The following is a 6889-nucleotide window of genomic DNA, read 5'->3' as shown; positions in this document are numbered from 1 at the left end:
TAGAAATAAGGGTAAAACTAACTTACATAATGTATAAAAGTAACAGGATATGTGTTTGCTGTCTGTAGCAAAGGATTGTTATAAAAGCTGAACCGATATGGTTCTCCTTTACAATGTAGCGTTATATAATTCCTGGGAAAGTTTATATTTATTTTTGAGGAGGGTACCACCAACTTCACAAAAAATATCCATTGGAAGAATTAGCTCCCCCCTCCCCCCCCCCCCCCCCCAAGAAAACAATTTGATAAATGATAAAAAAAAAATCTTAGAAGCAAAACATTAAATTTGACAGAATATTGGCCCAGTTTGGCCATCTAGATCTACTATATCTATTGCTTTAACTCAGGAATTATGGTACAGCTGTCGCTTGCTGTACATGTTGCTAGACTGTTGGTATAATTTTCCTCAGCTTTTTTCTCAGGTTTTCATTTAAACCCTGAACAAACATAATATGCAATCATATTTGAAGTTTGAATATTTCTTGAAAAATATTAAATAAATCAAAACTAGGGTGATTTCGTAGTGAAATATTACTGTTTATCAATATTTTGTAAATATTATTTTCCCGTAAATATATTAAAATTTCTTAATATCCCATGTACCCCGGAAGTCCAAACTTCACACCTTTCTGTATATTTCCTAACACATAGAAGGGGAATATTTAAATTGAAAATCTGAATATACTAATATATATTAACAGAGGGTAATATCTTGTTACCTTCTCAGCTGGTCAACAAATATTAAAAAATATGTTTTAATATTTCAAAACCCGCTAAATTAGAATAAGGTTTGGTGAATATATTTTTGATGTATATTCACTAAATCTCGTAAGTACTGAAATAAATATAATCTATTTTTCCTTATTCCGTTCAATTTTGCTTCGACTCTTATACATTTATATTCTGATTATTCAGTTCTGACACTATACAAGTGTTAATGTCTTTTTGTCCTACCGTTTCAGTGCTTTTATGGATGTTGTCATCCTTGTTAATTATGTTTTCGTTGGCTTTAGATCTTAGGGACTTTTATTGAATTTTGATTGGTTTGTTCATTTAGTTCAGTGTCTAAACTTTTCAACCTCTAATTTTATCTACAGATGGGGCAAGACTGTGTCTCATCATTTATCGGCCATTGTATGTTGTCATGTAAGTGTGTGAAAAGACCCATCAAGAGTTGTCAGCATCCCAAAAATTAACCTTAAGAAATAATATTTATAATAACAAACAAATAAAAAAAATACTGAAATTTAAAAAATAACGAAGAATTACAAGCTTTAATGAACAGTTTAAAAATCAAATTATCAAGCTAATCACCAGAAAAGGATCCAAACAAGAGAAATTTTTGCCAGTCTTAAACCAACCACGATCGAGTGAAGGTGAGATAGTGATTTTTATAATCAGTTTAAATATTACTATATGCATGAATTTTGGCAAATTACATATATGTTTTTAGAGAATTTGTTGTAAAACTCTAAATTAAATCATTTTTTCTCTAAAGTCAAGCTTGATTAAATTAGGCACAAATCTACAGATTTTTTTCTCCCAGCCGTTAATATAAAGAAACAGGACCATTGAAATTAAGTGCAGTATGCTTAAAAATCCATGTATTGTGATTTATTGACAATTCTGTCTAATTAGTGAATTTAATTTAGTTTGGACTCGCTGTAAGAGACCTAAGAATATTGAAACAAGAGGTAAAAATCTTATTTATATCTATTTACACTTATAAAGTAGCTGCGCTCCTTAATTCACTCATAGAGTAGCTACCCCTTAATTCACTAATACAGTACCTACGTTCTTAATTCACTTATAGAGTAGCTACGGTATTAAACAAGCTGTAGAGTAGCTGTGCTATAAACCCCTTATAGAGTTACTACGCTCCTTAAACGTATAACAATAGGCTGCGCCCCTAAGGAAGCCTTGAAATAACCATATATTAATGTTTTTCTAATCTAGATTTGTTTGTAGAAGGCCGTTCCTTATTTAAACTATTTATAGAGTGGCTGCGCCCCCAAAGAAGGCCTAAAATAACTGAATATTAATCTATTCTAATCTAGATTTATTTGTAGAAGGCCGTTCCTTATTTAAACTATTTATAGAGTGGCTGCGCCCCCAGAGAAGGCCTAAAATAACTGTATATTAATCTATTCTAATCTAGATTTCTTTGTAGAAGGCCGGGCATCATTTAAACTATTTATAGAGTGGCTGCGCCCCCAAAGAAGACTTAAAATAACTGTATATTAATCTATTCTAATCTAGATTTCTTTGTAGAAGGCCGGGCATCATTTAAACTATTTATAGAGTGGCTGCGCCCCCAAAGAAGACTTAAAATAACTATATTATTTTTTAAAATCTAGAATTGTCTGTAGAGAGCCGGACCTTGTTTTACTGAGTAGCTGCGCCCTAAGGAAAGACTTAAGAGGCCAAGCATTAATCTTTTTTTTATTAAGATATATCTATATGAGAGGCGGACTAAATATCTAAATATCTGTTGAGTAGCTGCGCTCTCAAATACAGGCATATAAAGAAAAGTATCTAATGAAATTAATAGTTTTTTTATTATCTAGAAATTCGTTGATGATGCACTGTTGTATGGCTTAGGCGGACCTGTTCATCAGACTTCTGGGACAAGACAAGAAGCCTCATATTGGTCCACCCCAACAGAGCTGTCCCTGCAGTGTGCACTGTTTTACTCTACTTATTCTTAGGTAAGAAAAGGTAGCTATAGATACTGATAGAGTAAAGGGGAGCTTCCATGAATAGGGTTTCATCAGTTTAGTAATCTAAATAAACCCGAAGCTGTACCTATACCTAAGACAGCCAGTACCTAATTACCCCTACAGGGATGTAATGAATAGATAACCCTAACCTAAATAAGAGGTTCCTAGATGGGTTTGTGTTAAAAAAACCGTCCTAACTTACCTATACATTAAACTCTATAATTCGTTGATAACAACTACAGCTTATGTTACATTAGAGTAATCATTTGAAAGAGTAAACCTTACCCTAAAGGGTCAAGCCAATGAAAGGTATTTAAAGGATCAAACCAGCTTATTTAATTGTACCAATAAGCCTTCCAGATTTGTCCGGCTATTGGTTTCTCTGACTTATAATAGTTTATTGTTTCAGTATTCAACACAGTTGATGCAACCGTAGAGAGACACTGCTTACATGTAAATTAATTCATAACCAGAGTCCTACAAACAATTAATACCTATAATTTTAACCACCATTTTATCTACATGTCTAATCTATATGTTACCTATATAATTATGTGCTATTATAAATAAATTGTCGTTTTTAATTCATTGTTAATTACTGGTGGAGAATCTAATATCCATACGTAGCTATGTAGCAAAGTGTAACTTTTTTCTTTAATTAAGTGTATTTTTTTTGAATGTTTCTTCCAATGATTTTAAAAGTTAGTCATGACTTGACTTGTTGTTTGCCTTTTTTTCAATATGAAAAGCCACAGAGACTATGGCTGCCGAACCCTGAATGAAAGAAAAGCTTTTCTAGTATGGCTTTGAAACCAATTAATATCCGCTGCATTTTCCATAATTTTCCACGGATATTAAAATAAAAAAGTTTGCATCCTTTAATACACCAATTTATCAGCCATTGTCTTATCAAAATTAAACTAGGAAACGGCTATACTTTATTTATTCCACTCCTTGGGGGGGGGGGGGGGGGGGCTATAAACATAGATATCATACGTGTCCTGTGACTTTACAAAGCCGGTCCAGGATATCATATTCTTAATGAATTCCGGCGAGGGGGGGGGGGTTGTTTTACAATGATGCATAAATGATGAAAATTAGCTATTTATCTATTAATTATACATTTAATATATTTTAAGTACAACTACGGACAAACAGACATCCTGTTAATTTTAATGTAAAACAGTAAACACACATGAAAGAAAGTAGGGGGGGGGGGGGGGGTAGTATTTATCCGTATCATATTTCGCTTTACCATAGAGGGAAAGGGGTTGGCGTTGCGTTGGGATAGGATAGGAGGATAGGACATTTGAGGATAAATTTAATTCCCCTCTCATCTCTAAATATAATAATATAACTATTCATTATCATAAACAGCTTTCCACAGACATTAAAATTCTTTCTTATTATTATTTGATTAGAATTGAAAATATCCTAAATGCCTACACCAATTTATCAGCCATTGTCTTATCAAAATTAAAATAGGAAATTTATTTAATATTATATATATTCATAATTCTCCTCCTATTCTATCTATTCTTAATGAATTCCCGCGGCTTGGGGGGGGGGGGAGGGTTTACAATGATGCACCAATAATGAAAATTAGCTCTTTATATAATATACCAAATACTCAAGTTTTTAAAATTTTGTCTTATTTTTCTACATAAATAAAAGTAAATCATTGTGTTTTTTGTTATATTTAAACATTGCTATTCAATATGTTTCTTTTTATTTAAACATTTTTGTACGAACACCGTGGCTGACCCAAAGATCAAATAACAATAAATCATATTATATTTAAATACTTGCACGCACACAAGGGAGTCTTTACTCTTTCTTTAGTAATATAAATGAATAAAGACATCCTACTTTTCTTTTCTTGTGACGTCAATGTTATAAGAAAGAATTTTTATTATGGATAAATAAATAAGAAATTAGCTGTACTAAATAAGTTTATTTCATAATATTCATACACAATTGAAAATAGAAATGCATTGCCATTATGATTCTTTAATTATACGTTTATTTTCAATTTTATTTCTTCATAATTTATTGATAATATTATTAAAGTTAAACAATATAGATGTATTAAAAATAAAATATGTACAAGAAGAATGATTGATCTCAAAGCAAACGGCTCATGGCTTAGCAGCTTACAAAAAATCTTTGACGTTTGATTTGGGAATAAGGTTATTGTAGCCGAGGAACATCAGTTCCTTAACCATTAACAAACACACATCCTGTTACTTTAGTATATAAGGATTTTTAAAAACGCTTTGCCGTAAAAATTAACGGGTTAAACACGCAAAAACAAGGATGACTACATCCATAAATTCCAAGCCATGAAAAGTAAAATATAGTATTATTATTATATATAACTTTATACTTTTTAACTTTTTTTAAAATAAATATACTTACCAGGGACCTAAAGGGATAAGACAATGACCTATAAATTGATGTACATCCCCAATGATGATACACAAAATTGGAGTACTGATTCCTATTACAATAAGGTACAGTATTTTAAGCAAAGCAATCTCTATAATCAAGTCCTAAAAATGTCAGTATGTCCGTAAACAGTATTCTGTATTTAAGAAGTTTTGCATAACATTTAATTATTATTTTGTCAAAACTTGTGTATTTATATTTTGTATATTCCGTTTTGACACTCAACAAGAGTAATGTTCTTCTGTTGTACCGTTTTAGAGCTTCGCTTTTATGGATATTGTCATCCTTGTTTATAATGATACTTTTTTGTTGCAATAATTATTGCACTTTTGAATATTTTCTTTAAAACCCGTGAATAATACGTAATTAATACTTTTTAGTATGTAGCTACTCAATAATTCACTTTGTCAGTCTGTAACGCTATTGGAGAAATGTAATTTTCTCTGCTGCTATTTAAGATTGCAAGGTGATTTTTTTAGTGAAGATTTCTAAAGCATTTTCGCATGAAATCTATACATTGTTTTTTTAGTACATGCTTCAAAAGATGTAAGTGTTATTAAAAGGTCCGTCCGTATGTCCTTCACAGACGGATAGCTTTTTTCATTAATTTAAGCATGTTAGAATTGTATAACGTATATTTTTAAAACCGCTTTGCCGTAAAATTTTTTAGTTTTTTGCAATATATTATTTACTTTCTGACAAATGTATACGCTACTTATGGATTCCTATAACAATTAGGTACGACTTAGGAAAGCGCAGCATCTCTATAATCGGGGAAGGGGAAGATAACATGACACCTAGGCTTTATAAGTTAACCCCCCCCCCCAAAAAAAAATAAAATCCCCTATATGACGATTGATATATATGATTTTGAGTTTTGACCCATCCCCCCCCCTTCCCTATTTAAGAAGGGTTGACCAAAATGAGGGTGGGGGAAGGGGAAGATAACATGACACCTAGGCTTTATAAGTTAACCCCCCCCCAAAAAAAAAAAATAAATCCCCTATATGACGATTGATATATATGATTTTGAGTTTTGACCTCTCCCCCTCCCCCCCCCCCCCCCCAAGAAATAACAAAAACATATGGTAATAGATAAAAGTTCCCCTTCTAACTAAGCGAAGCTTTTCTATAATTTGTATAAAAGGGTAAACCGTAAATGGATTAATTAAAATAAAAGATATATGTTGGCGTCGGCTATGAAGGCTTTTGGCCCGTGTTTTACAGACGGACAGAATACTTACTTATAATTTTGATTATACTAAATATACTTATACGTTTATGTTAATGTTTTGCATTAATGGATATTGTCATCCTTGTTAAAAATTTTCCACTCCACACATCCCAAATAACAAGCCGGAAGGTGATAATAGAAAGTTATAGTTATTAAGGAAGATTAATAATTTTAGCAAAAAAATAACACAAGTTCCCAAAGTTTTATAATAGCGTTTTCTTATTCGTTGGCTTAACAACTTTAGAGTTTTATTGAATTTTGATTAGTTGTTTCATTAAATTGAGTGTCCAAACGTTTCAACCGCTAAATCTAATCTACAGAAGGGGTAATTTTGTGTATCATCATTGGGGATAGACATCAATTTATCGCTCATTGTCTTATACCTTTAGCTCCTTGAACTATATCTGTTATCACCCTAGTAAAGCTATTAATCAAGATAATAAAACAAAATAATATCAATCATATTTATTTTATATAAAAAAGAAGTA

The 6889-nt window shown here is 31.5% G+C and overlaps 1 long non-coding RNA gene across 1 annotated transcript; it reads left to right on the top strand.

The window, feature by feature from the left end:
* Positions 1-1315: 1315 nt before the first annotated feature.
* LOC145335444 (uncharacterized) lies at positions 1316-3303 on the top strand. The gene is made up of 4 exons (XR_013885224.1): positions 1316-1375; positions 1652-1693; positions 2567-2707; positions 3129-3303. It is a non-coding gene; the product is annotated as an uncharacterized LOC145335444 (long non-coding RNA).
* Positions 3304-6889: the final 3586 nt, after the last annotated feature.

This window comes from Acartia tonsa, chromosome 13 (assembly GCF_053477335.1).
Source record: "Acartia tonsa isolate MP-2025a chromosome 13, ASM5347733v1, whole genome shotgun sequence".
In the NCBI taxonomy this organism is placed as follows: Eukaryota; Metazoa; Arthropoda; class Copepoda; order Calanoida; family Acartiidae; genus Acartia; species Acartia tonsa.
Note: the sequence above shows the minus strand (reverse complement) of the source record. Positions and strands in the feature narration are given on the sequence as shown.